The sequence below is a fragment of the Meriones unguiculatus genome (assembly GCF_030254825.1).
Source record: "Meriones unguiculatus strain TT.TT164.6M chromosome 13 unlocalized genomic scaffold, Bangor_MerUng_6.1 Chr13_unordered_Scaffold_33, whole genome shotgun sequence".
Classification (NCBI taxonomy): Eukaryota; Metazoa; Chordata; class Mammalia; order Rodentia; family Muridae; genus Meriones; species Meriones unguiculatus.
In genome coordinates this window covers 7,737,386-7,751,068 of record NW_026843645.1, presented here as the reverse complement: position 1 = coordinate 7,751,068, position 13,683 = coordinate 7,737,386, and the positions used below count along the sequence as shown (strand labels likewise).

General features: G+C 39.4%; 1 non-coding gene across 1 annotated transcript; it reads right to left on the bottom strand.

Annotated features, from left to right (window-relative positions):
* Positions 1 to 13,085: 13,085 nt before the first annotated feature.
* Positions 13,086 to 13,222, bottom strand: LOC132650834 (U4 spliceosomal RNA). The gene has a single exon (XR_009588902.1). It is a non-coding gene; the product is annotated as a U4 spliceosomal RNA (small nuclear RNA).
* Positions 13,223 to 13,683: the final 461 nt, after the last annotated feature.

The window sequence follows — 13,683 nt, the reverse complement described above, 5'->3', positions numbered from 1 at the left end:
AAGTTGTTTAGAAGTTAAGAAATGCTTTCATATAAGTAATACCAATAGGGATAAAAGTTAATTTAGAACTTTAAACATGTCAAGATAAATAGAATGATCAGATACTTTCTCCTAAGTTGCTAAATACACATGCACTGGACATTACACATGTAGATTTTACCTAACAGTTTTCATAATGTAAAAATTATTATTTTATTTAAAGAAAAGGAGCCTTTTATTGGACTTAAAGTGGGAAACGTTGGTATAATGTTCTTCTGAAATGTAATACACTTTACCCTTGTTCATTCAAATGCTGATTTCTCTCCCCCACTCTCTGGTTTCAATCCAGACATTGCATTGTGATACTTATTCTAAACATCACCTGTCTCAACTTTGTGCAAACATCCAAAATAAAGTAACTAGGCACAATGTTGAGCAGGGAAAGGAAGCACAAAGAGAGGGAGAAGGCAGAGGACAGGAAGATGGGAAGAGAGCTGGGAGAGAAAGGCTGGAGGAGAACGATGAGAGAGACCTGGAGGAGAGATCTTGAAACAGCATGGAGAGAATGAACCAGACCTATGATTTCAAAAAAAAAAAAAAAAGTAAGTATAATGGGTAAAATCTAAATGTTAAGAAACTACGAGGGTTTGGAGGTTTAGTAGAGTATAACTATTTTCCAGCATTGTGTTCTAGGTTACCTAAATAAAACAGGTCTCTGTGTGGTTAATTTGTTTATACAACTGTTTAGGATTAACAGCAAGCTTTAATAAAAGATAAACGAATAGTAAATATTAATCACTGCTTACAACACAGTTACCACAGGGACGACTGTTGGGAGTCATGGCTCAACTAGTACTAAGATTTTCAGAGGAAACACCCCACAAAGGAGAGGATAGGAAAGCCAAAAATCTTATTGGTAAAAAGAAAAAGAAGATTCAACCAAGGGAAGGCATCTGTGTGTGGGTTGGCCAAAAGGGAGGATACTTCCTTTTCCCAGGGAAATAGAAAGATACCCATCAGTCTCTCAGGAAAGGGCAACATTTATGCGGAACATGGAAAGGAAAGCATGAGTCAACTGGTGTTGCATGTATGGATATAGCAACTGTGTGGCCAAGAAAGAGGAGTTCCAAAACCAGGGAAGGGAGAGGGAAGAATCCCCCCTTTTGAGATAAACAATAGGTGCAGTACATTATCTGGAGCCTAATTGATCTGAGAGGTGGGTTCAGGTGGCTTTTCTGCAGCTTATAAGGATCACTTTTAAGTTTTATAGAAGAATATAAACTTTTAGAGATGGCAGCAACACCATTATAACATGCATTGAAATAAACATTGTAGAAAATGTGGTAGACATACACCTTTGTGTTAACAAGATCAACATTTTCGAAGGTGAACTGTGGAAAGGCAGAAGCCTTTCATGAAGTAGAAGGGACAAAAGCTCACTTGGTCTTAACTTTTACTATGCTTATACATTATGGAAAGAGGCTTAACAATTTTTTAAGTTTGCATTTACCAAACTTAAAACACTTTCTTAGACCCTTAAACATTTTGTAGAACCTTTATAACTTAAACTTCTCCTTAGACGTTTATATCTAGTTACATACCATGAGACATATGTGAGACTGCTGTGAACATTTATTGTTCTTTAGCCAAAGGGATGACAAAAGGTTACAACTGAGGCTTGTTTTTTTCAGTCTGAAGCAAACTAGACCACCTAGACCTTACAACTCTGCCAGTGAGGCTTAAGGCCTGGTCTCCTGCATATGAAGAGAACTGAGAAGGCATCTAAAGTCTCCCAACACAGAAATTGACAATATGACCAAGGGACCCTAGTTTGAAGCCAAAACAGATCCGCAAAACAAACCTGTTACCCTGGGCTGGGTGATGGTGTTGGAGGTTGCTGAATCTAGGAGCCATTTGTTCTCTACCAGGCCAAGGAGCAGGAAGGCTGAAAGCATCTGTGGCTCTTGTACTGGTTGAGCCACCATGCCTGGGCATAGAGCAAAAGCCTGCATGGGAGCATTCTGGGAAGCCAGTCTGCCAGCAGGTAGTCATGGCTTTTTGAGGCAGCCATGGGACCAGTGTCCCCTTTGGCTGCATTTCAAGCAGTCCCCTGGTGAAATTGACTTTTAGCTATACCCCCACTGGATGGGGCACTGAAGACCTCTGGTTTTCTGTGTGGGAATGCCAACAGCCTCAGAGCAGCAGCCAAGGTCTGGAGCATAGTTTAAGTCATAGATGAGCCTGTCGGGAAGGCACCTCTCTAATTCTTTTTACCAGATCCTATGTGGTGACTCAGGGACCATCCTTACATGTTTAATTAAGATAGTAGGGAGACCATGTTTGCATCTGTAGGACTATAAATATAATTTTGGACATGTTTGAAGACTTGATCGTGTGTGAGATGACTGTCAACTTGCATTTGTTCACCGTCAAATATTGTGGCTTTAGGTTTTGTCCCTGCCAAGGTAGAGCCTTAAAAGTCATAAACATAGTCTATAACTTATACAAGTCTAAGGCTGTATTGTAGATCAATAATGATTTTATATTTAAAAAATAAAAAAATAATATTTTAACTTTTATAGTGAAGATATAGCATAATGACCAAGTTGTAACTAGAATAAATAAATGACTCTAAAATTAACAGATCTTAATTTATAGTATTCTTGGAATTATATCATATAGTTTTAAGGTATTTAGGCCAAAACATTTACTTACTAACCATAGAGCTGTGAAATTTAGAATAAACAACAATATAGTAGAACAGTATAAAGCAATATTTTTTTAATAAAGCAACTTTAAAATTACATTGGAATTTATTTTACCAAATGCATTACCCAGAAAGCCTAGTGGTAAATCTGTATCACAGGCAGCTCATGGAAGGAAAACATAATTTAGGAATAGATAGTGTCACAGGCAGTTAGACATACCTTTTAAATTAGTTTAATTTAAATAGGCTTTTATAATCTGGAAATTTTAGCATCTCATAAAAATTTTGTTGAACCAGGGTTGAAGCATATTGCATAGCATGTTGTCAAATATAACTTGGAATTTCTATGAAAATCCATTCCAATTTAAAATTAGAATTGTTCCTGTCCTTATCTAAAAGTGGATAAAATAAACAGAGAATTAATTATGATTAAAAGTGTTCATATCTTGTGGTCACCTCAAAGTTTACAGTTTAATCTTAAGATTTCTTTTGAGAGTATGAAAAGCAACCAGGGATTATTTTTATTTAGTGGGCTAGCAGGAAAAGAGAAAGAGAAAGGGCTTTGAGAAAAGAAATACATAGAATTGCTTTTTCTTTCTGATCACTCTTAGTGTTCGTTGGTATTAGACATTTGAGTAGGACAAATATCAGTGTAGAAACTAGATGTTTCCCAAAAAGAAGAGAATATGAAGAAGCCATTCCTGTGCATGAGAAAAGGGAAATAGAACTGGACCATGTGACTAGTTGTTTGTCAGCCAAATAGGACTGCAGGTCAGGGGCTTAGGCCAGCTAAGACCAGGAACCTCCTTGCCTAGTACCAAGTCATTATCAGCAGTAAGGCTGAGTTCTCCTAGAGGGAATCTCATCTGTGGGAAAGGATGGGGTAGATAGGCAGCTTTAAATGGAGATAGGAAGGGGTTCAACAGCCTTTTAGTACCTATAAGAGAGGGTAGTTCTGTACCTGTGTAAACAATGAGACAGAAAAAAAAGTAGTAAGAGCAGCTGGCAGCTAGGGAAACCACATTTTTTATAACCAAGTTCTCTGCCAATCACGTGACTTCCCTTGATTGCCCTGGATTAACATGGCAGTGAAGCCATGCCCTTTTTGGATATGTCAGTGAAGCCATAGCTCCACCCTCTTTATCCCAGAATCAACATGGTGGCTAGCCATGAGTCGAGTGCAGCCACAAGTGAGCCTGGAAATTTAAAACTCTAATTCTTGAGTCCTGAGGCAGTAGCAATATTTAAAGCCATTGGAGGGCAGTTTAAAAACCATCCATAATATGTGATTGGGTCCTGAGGCCTGGATTACCTAATAGTGAAGTCCACCACAAGCTAGCAAGCTAAAAGACCTGAGGAGATGAGGGGGTTGGTGAGAAAAGTTTCCAAGCAGCTGACAGAAGAGGGATAGATGTATGTTGCTGTAGCAGCAGCAGTAGGCACACAGGTGTAGCCATGGAGAAAAAAAAAACAGGAAATGAGGGTGTGAGAGAAAGATCTGTAGTGAGTGGGCATGAGGAGAGGATTCCAGCATGTCTTAATGTTGTCAGAAAAGGCCTCCTGGGTTACAACACTAAATGTTACTATTTAGATAAAAGGACAATGCATAGAAACATTCTGATATCCAATGAGGTCTATTGGGTGGAGATGGAGGTCGAAAGAGAGAGGGAAGGAGAGACAAGGTAGGAGGAGGGGGCGCTCGACAGAGTGAGTGGAGAGCCAGAGAGCCACAAATTGGTAGGTTGGTCCCTTTATGGAGCCATTGAACCATGCAAGCCAGGTGGGACTACCTGGCAGGTGACACATGATGACATCATAGGTTGCTAGGCAACCCAGAAGCAGGCCGCCTAAATACTAACACTCCCAGAATACATGACAGTATTCTAACACTTTGTAGCTTGCCTGCTGAAATCTCTCTCCTATTCTTTCCTGAACCTCTCCTGCAGCTGACTCCCCTGTCTGAATTTTCTAATTCCTCTTCTAACTCCTCCTCTCCTGACCTGCAGGAAGTCTAGCTGTGCTCTCTCCCCTGCTCAGCATCTGTCTGTAAGCCTCTTTGTTGACTTATCAGGGGAACACTGGGGGGGCAGAGTTTATGCACAGTAAGAGAGGAGATTCTCAGAACAAGGCTTGCCACCAGATGTGGGGGATACAGAAATCAGCATTTGAATTACACAGTAACCTTGTTCCTACATACCCCCCTTTTAGCCTAATGAAGGGCTTTTTCTTACAATAACAAACTATATCTAATAATAACAATTATAAAAATTATCATGTAAGATTGACGTTCATATGTTTTTAGAAACCTCGGAGAAAATATTTTACTATCAATTCCTATCATCCTAAACAATTTCAGTTTAACTATGAGACTATAATATCTACTCTTCAACCCTGTCAGGGACTTAGTTAAGAAGAAATAAATATTACCCAATATGTAGAAGTGCAGGCAAGTAGCCTCTAAAAGTATAGAAATGACGTAGATATTTGGCTGCCTGGACACTTCCTCAGAATCCTTCCAAATTGTTTGCTGCAACACCTTTAGCCTTCTGGCTCAGAACATTTGTCAGACTTTTCTTTGAAGCAAGTTAAAGACTTGCCTACCTTGTCCTTGCAAAGATCGGCAGTCGAATTTCCAGTGTGCCATTTGTCCTGTTTGGACAGCATTGAGTCTCTAATAGATGGGAAGGGATTTTCTCACCTAGTGCATGGGATGCTGTCCAGTCTTAAGAAAGCTAGCTGTTAACATTCAGTGTCCAGTCTCTGCATGCTAACACAAGTTCAGGGCTTATCTGAAGTTCTGACTGGAGCAGTTTGCAATGCTGGACAATCTAGCTAGCCATTTTTAAGTGGCCCTGGAAGCAGATTTTTGAACAAGCATTTTAAGTGAGGCCATCTGTGAAGTAGGATCACCTGGGCTAGTTGTCTTCTTTGTTTTGGTGTCTTGTTCTCTTGATCTGCAAAAGAATAACTTCCAAGGGCATCATATATGTTTTATATTCATGATAAATGTACGTTCTGTATACTGAGCAAAGTTCAGTTGAAGGTGATACTCTGCTCTCTGTTCAATTAGGTAAAGAACCAAACTATAAAATATACATTTTTATCTATGCCATCTAAAAAAAGAGTATGGTAAGTAAGTCCCAGTGAGTTTGTAGTCAAAGATTTATTGGCTATGCCCAGTTGAAGTTCTGGCTAGAGATATTTTCACATCTTAGTTAGTCTCAGCGATATTCCCCTGGGCAGGATCAGCAAACTAGGTTACCCGGCCTATTTGGCCTTTTGATTTCCCTTTTATCTGTCTGCAGCCAGGATCTTTAGGAGGTCTTCCCCATCAAATCTGATTTCTGTCAGTTTACATGGAATATATAGTGTTTTCTGTCATATTGAATCAAGAGCATATTCTCCAGACCAATACACTGTATTTCCTAAAATACATTTTGGAATTGGGACATTCATGTGCTGATCTGATTCAGCAGTCCTTTGTAAACTCCAATGTATGTTAGCAGGTGTGTGTGTGCGACTTTTCTCATTTAGACAATTTTAAAGTAAAAAAATATTTTTTAATCTATTTTGTGGAGATATTATTTTGCCTATCTGTTTTATGACCACCATTTTAAAACGGTTAGATCTTTTCATAACTGTTAGACCTACAGAATTATATTTTATATTTTAGAAAACTTTCATGTCATAATGTCTAGAACATTGTTGCTTTCCAATGTATAAATATGCTGAAGTGCCATTAACCTCAATTTGCAGAGGTATCTCGAAGACAGTTGCCATCTCTAAATATTGCATAACCTTAGAATGATGCTTTCCAGAATTTAAGGCAATAGGACATTGGAATTCTGTATATGAACTTATTGCATGGTATATATGTTTCAGTTCCCCAAACTCTGCAAATTGGAACACACAAGTCACTGCATGACCTCGTTCTGAGGCAATGCCAAGTAGGATCTGCTTTTCTACTTTACCAAACTGCAGGGAACAATTATCATTTTTACTCAGTTCATACACTGTTAAACAGCTAGTTTGTTCACTGAGTGTTGAATACTTTTTAAATAGTTTTGCCTAGTATTACAGATTGCCTTTTACACATACATTTAATATACACCATTATACCAATTATATTGCAGTGACTTCTACTTTAATGACAATTTTTTTAAAACATAGTCATAATATTCATGGTTCTTGATTCTAACATTAGAGTTGATTTTTATGTCTTCCGTGGCATAGAATTTTACATTTTATAGTTACATATGGCATATTTATAAATAATGCTATATACATATATATATATATAATATATATATATATGTATATATATATATATAGAGAGAGAGAGAGAGAGCCTGGTTATTGTGCAATATGTTGTTATAGCATTTCAATGAATTTTCATATGTCAAGGATTTTCTATGAGGAAGGCAATGGATTCAGAGAAGTAGTTAGAAGTGTATAAATTAGAATTAGGTCAATAGCTGTGGCTTATTAAGTTGAATGCTGTAGGTTCTTTTTCTAAGATCCATGACTTCACTTTCCTGGAGTACTTGGCTAGGTTTCTAATACCAGATATGTTTTCTGTTTTCTTGGTTGGGCCTTCAGTTCAACTGAAGAGTTGTTAGTTACCATCAAGATATGTGTGCCGATATGGAAACCATAGGGATATCTTGCCATGGTAATCACTGCTGTAGTTTATAGGTACAGCTGTGTAACACTGTTGGTTGCTTGCCTACATTATAAGCCCACATAAAAACTTCCAGTGCTATGAAATCTAGTCTTCATTCAGGAGGCTTTCAAGTCAAACCCAACTTGAATTCTCTGAGGCCTGTTTCTGAAGTTCATGTTGGCTTCAGAAATGGGGGCTTGCCTTCAAACTCTGGAATAGAACCAAAGGTAACAGCAGCAACCTAAGGGTTTTTCACATGCGTTGGACACTGTTCATGTGAAATAGAATGTTTTCCATGCATGACACTGGTACTTTTATTACATAGTAGTCTATGTCCTCTGTGGGGAACATTGGCGACCCATGTGTCATAACTTTTTACAAACTATATGTATGTCTATATATACACATACACATGTCATAGAGTTGTCTTATTAACAACATTCTTTCTACCAGGGAATGGCCTGAACTTTCTCAAGTTCGTATAGATATGCATTTTTCAGCCTTATTCATCTTTTCAAAAGGCAACTCTTGGTTTCTCTCTTTAAATTTCATTTTCTTTTAATGTATTATAGCTCTAATATTTTATTATTATTTAGTCCCTAGTGTTTCTTAGTAATTACAATGTTATTTTTTATTTTCTCAGGTGCTCTGTATTATTTGCTTCTGTATAGAACATTGTCTCCTATAGCCCAGGCTTGGCTCATGCTATGTAATTGCAAATTGCCTTGAATACTCACACCTGTGTCTGCTTCCTAGTGCTGAGAAGACAGTCCTGACTCCATCCAGGCTGGGCCTTACTGGTCAATGAGAAGAAAAAGTAGGCCAGTAAATGAGAGTCTTCCAACCTTTCTGGCCTTGATTAGAGCCTTACAAATGAAGAAGGAACTGTGTAAGAAGTGAGATAACTGATCAGTATTGGAGGTTTTGTAGTCAAAGCACTGAAAAGGATGGGCAAGAAGAGGGAAGAAGCTTTCATGCTTTGACAGTAGTTGACTTTAACAGTATGAAGTGAGGTAGTCAATTATAGATGATCAATAAATGTCCTGATTGACATTTATTATTTGTGTGTTCTAGAGCGCAGGCATTCAAGAATGAGAATAAAGAACTAACCTTCTCAAGAGGAAGACATAACTGCTCTAAAATGTATATCACATGGGTTTTGTTGTTGTTGTTGTTGTTCTGGTTTTTCTTTTGTTTGTTTTTTCTTTTCTCCCAGGGTTGTCTGATACCTACCAGGTGAAAAGTAGCTGCAGTTTCATTTACCCCACTTTGAAGTCACACAATAACAATGTCATTTGATTTCTTAAAAATTTATTTTTAATTGTCAGCATTTTTGGCAGCCTTCCTCCTGTGGACAGATGGTTCTCTCCAATGCAACTTGAATAAAAGGTTGTACAAGCTATCCCACTTGATTCCGGGAGGAGGGAAAGTGCCTGCTGAGTGCTCTAAGACAGAGGGGTAGGCTTGTAGACAACAGACACAAGTTTACTGACAAAGAAATCTCCGCAGATCTGGAAAAGGTGTGGCCCTGATTCTCCACATATGGACCCAAATTTCAAGTCATGGATCCAAGAACCCTGCCCTGAGCATAGCTTCTTCCCTAAGCCAGGCCCTCATTGCATTTGTAATTAGCAAACATGCATTCATTCCTCCTGGGCCAGGAAGCACCATGCTTTGTCTCTTCTGTACACTGTGAGCCTAGGGGAGGTGCTCATGTCGCACAAGACTCACTGACCAATCAGGACTTCCAGGCGAGGTCTGTAATCAGAGGAAGGGGAGGGTTTTTCCTGGCGGTTTGTTGCAGGTTCGCTTTGGTAGCTGAGCTCTCCGGAGGGTTTGGCGTGCAGTGGTCTGAGCTCAGCTGCTGGGTCCTGTGAGGGGATTTCAGGCGACTTCCAAAGAGGCGACATGGTGAGTGTGTGACCGATGCCCCCAACATGGTGGTGGAGTAGGAGGCTGAGCAGCAGGAGCTGGTATCGTTTGTCCTTCCTGGGCTGGATGGAAACCGTCAGCCATCTCCTGCTTGTGAGGTCCTTTGTTCTAGCGTTAGGAATGCTGAGCTGACTGAGTCCCACGTGTTAGATGTGGGATGGACTGTGACCAGACTGGATGTGGCCACCTGGGCACTGTTAAGACTCAAATCCTGGCACAAATGGCTGAGGTGCCTATTTAACAGTTCAGAGCAGAATTAGCTACCAGTTTTGCCCAGCATCGCCGTGTCCCTACGTGTTTACAGGGTATGGCTGGCATACATTGCCCTCTAGCCCACGGATAGGGCTGCCCTTCTTCCTGTCATCTACGCATTTGGTTACCTCCTCTGTTTCATCTATTATTTACTCTCATAGACTTACGGTTTAGCGTGCCCCTCTCCTCTCCTTCCTCTCCTCACATGGCTCACAGGTGTCTTTCTATGTATAATAAACTTTCTCCTCACCATACCAAGGAAGAGTAATGTCACTTAATTTTTATTTTTTCATTCATCTCCCATTTGCCACTCCTCTTTTCAAATTCCAAGCTCTTTTAGGCTTCAGTTTTTGTTACTGTTTGCATTTGACTGAGGGTTGCTGCAGGAATTCTCAGCTGTGAGGTGGAGATGGCTGCACTGGACACTGAGAGGGTAATGAAATGTATACATGCAGGACCCTGTGACGAGTAAAATAAACATGTACCCTGGGAGAGTGGAAAATTTTACTAGGCTACTAATTTACCAGGCTATGGCTCTGTCTGCCCTAGGGCAGAGCTGAGATGGTTTGTGCTGTCTGAGTCCCCTGATCTCTCATCCTCCAGTAGAGGATCTTCCAGAGTCCTGAGGCCCAAATGCCTGGTCTAAGCAAATGATGATGGACTCTGGGGAACTTACACAACCAGGAAGGAGGACCAGTACAAAGTACCTTGCAGAGTCTTTCCAAGATTCTTCTCTGGTGCTTCTACAGTGATCAATATCCAGGACCACAAGCTATGCCATGGAGACCATGGGGTTCATTGTTGCCAATCCCAGGAAAGCTGGTCTGCTGAGCTAGGAGTGTCCCGTGTGTTAGAAGTGGGATGGACTGTGAGCTAGTATGTATGTGGTGACCTGGGCAGAGGCCCTTGCCCTGTCAGCCTTTCTGAGTGTGGATTCCCTGGAGAGGAGGAGATTCTACAGCTCTGTCCTGTAAAAGGGATTTTCATTATTCTCCTCTTATATTTGGCCTTGAGGCTTAGTACTGTCTTTTGAGGTCTGTGTATGTCACCAAGGAAGATCTTTTCTAGTTGCATCCATTTGCCTGCAAATTTCATGATTTCCTTTTGTTTAATGGCTGGGTAATATTCTATTGTGTAAATATCAGTTTCTTTACCCATTCTTCGGTTGAGAGGCATATAGATTGTTTCCAGTTTCTGGTTAGTAGAAATAATGCTGCTATGAGCATTTTTGACGGAATGTCCTTGTTGGATGGTGGAGCAACTTTCAGGTGTGTGCCCAGGAGTGGTATAGCTGGGTCTTTAGGTGTGACTTTTCCCAGTTTTCTGAGAAATTGCCAGATTGATTTCCAAAGTGGTTATATAAATTTGCTTCCCCTCCAGCAATGGAGGAGTGTTCCCCTTTCTGCACATCCTTGCCAGCATATGTTGCTACTTGAGGTTTTGGCCATAGTCTCATGGTTACACATTCTGACAAGTGTAAGATGGAGTCTCACAGACAGTTTTGATTTGCATTTCCCTGATGAGTGAGGATGTTGAGCACTTTTTTAAGTATTTATGCACTGTTGAGAATTCTCTATCCCTGTGTCCTATTACTAATTGTATTATTTGGTCTGTTGGTGCTTAATTTCTTGATATCTTTAACATAATTCTGGATATTAGGATATTAGCCCTTTTTCAGATGTAGGGTGTTGAAGACCTTTTCTCAACCTGTAGGTAGTCATCTTCTCGTCTTGATAGTGTCCATTGCTTTATAAAGCTTTTGAGATTCAAGATGTTCCATTTATTAATTGTAGATCTTATCGCCTGCATTGCAGATATTCTGTTCAGGAAGTTGTCTCTCCTAGACCAATGAGTTCAAGAGTGTTACCCACTTTCTCCTCTTGCACATTTTGGAAATCTGGCTTTATGTTTAAGTTTTTGATCTACTTGGATTTGAGTTTTCTGCAGGGTGAGAAATATGGATCTGTTTGCATTTTTCTACATGTGGACATGTATTTGGAGCAACACTATTTGTTGAGGATGCTGTCTTTTCCATTGTATTTATTTATTTATCTGTGTCTTTTATTTATTTCCATTGATCACTCAGCTTATTTCTATGCCAGCCCCAGGTAGTTTTTATTACTATTGCTATTAGTATATCTTGAAGACACGTATGGAGATACTACCAGAAGTTCATCATTCTAGGCTGAAGTAATCTTTGTCTGAAAAAATATGTCCAGGAGAACACAAATGGGTGTTGGCTTTCAGATGTAGCCACACAGTAGTGGGTGCTTTGATGTAAGGACACAGGCACAGGTGACCTAAAGGATGAAGCATGGGAACAGATGCCTTGAAGGGACGGGTCACAGGTTGTTTAGTATTTTTTGTTTTTGTTTTTGTTTTTTAAGAAGCAAACATTTTTCTTTGGAATGAAATGAGCCGGAATGCCACAATTTAAGCTATTGAAAGAGAACACAAAATGAGTTACGGCAATTGACTTCTTTAGGGCATTACCAGTCTCTGTCATCTGGATTCTAGAAGTCCACTCAAACAGCAAATGGACCTGTTTTCTTAAATCTCTTTTCTTTGTCCATGTCTTAATGTCTACCTCCCTTCGAAAATTTATTCCTTCCAACACCCTGACTAGGTGAAAGAGAACAAAAGCTAGAAGGGAAAGAGTTATAAGTCCCTTAAAGCTACTCTGTGAGGTTTAGGGTGGCCAGGTTCTTTGGGGCAATACCTGTTAGTCACCAGGATGTCCAGCAGTCCAACAAACCAGCAGTGACAAATGGAGTAGCAGTGTGGGTGAACAGCATCAGGAAGAGCAGCAGCTTCTTCCTTCTTCAAAAACCCGGTCCCTTTCATGGCTCTGTCATGTGAACTTTCTCCAGAAGACTCAGAAATAACTATGTGCAGGTGACAAAACCACAGGCCTGCTAGAGCACGAGACAATCATAACTAACAGCTGTGAACAAACTGAAGCAGCCTTGTGCTCCACACCTGGGGTTAAAAGAAAAACACATTCACATAACATGAGTGGGATTTTAAAGAAACAAAAATTCTTAACACAGTTTCTGATTTTATAATTTAATATCTTCTCTCTCTTTTAGTTAGTTTTGATTAGAGTGTGTCCATCTGTTTTATTTTCTCCCAAACCCAAACCTTTATTTTTTGGATTCTTTATCATCTCTTTATATATTTTTTTAATTTCTGCTCTCAATTTGATAATTTCTTGATCTCTACTCCTTTTGTGTGCTTATATATTTTTCTTCTAGACATTTCAGGTCTGCTGTTACATGGATAGTATGAATGTTCTCCAGTATCTTTATGTAGGCACTTTGTGCTATGAAGTTTCCTCTTAGTATCACTTTTCATTCCTCATTATTTTCCATGAGTTTGCATGTGATATGTATTTATTTTCTATGAATTTTATGCCTTTCAAATGTTTTATTTCTGTTTGAAACTATTTTTTTCACTTGTTTGAAGGTTATTCACTTTCCATGAGTTTGTAAGCTTTGTGTTCTTTCTGATGCTATATATATCCAGCCTTAAGCCAGGGTGGTCTGATAGGATACATGATGTTATTTCAATGTGCTCTAAAAACTTATATTCTGTTTGAGTATTTGGTCAATTATAGAGGATATTTCAATTAGCAATAATCGCGCCTCGGATAAACCTCATTGACTATGATACTGCCACTGCGCAAAGCTATGGATATTTCATGAAATGATGAGAAGATGTATTTCTTTGTGTTTCTGTAAAAAATTTTGTAAATTTCAGATAGTTAGTCCCTGCTGTGGTAATATAGCTGAGCTCAGGTGGTGACATATTACCTGACTGTTCTTGAATCTATCCCTAAACTGGTGTCTATGCATCTGGGTTTGGGGCAATTATAGGCCAAGTGCTGATTTGATGTGTGGGAGTTTTGTTCTTGGGGTTCTGTTAGCACTCTGAAGTTTCAGAAAGTGTGAGATGAGTGTTGCTATTTTAATGGCCTGCTTGACTACTGTATTCATGGTGTTCTGTTTGCTGGATGGTATGGAGAGGAAGGAGCCACATGTTTTTAGTTAGAGCACTAGAGAAGATCCTGAGAATTGGGTTTCAATTAACAAAGATATTGGTGGTATATCCCCAGTATACCACCTTAGACTCCATGCAAGCATATGCTATT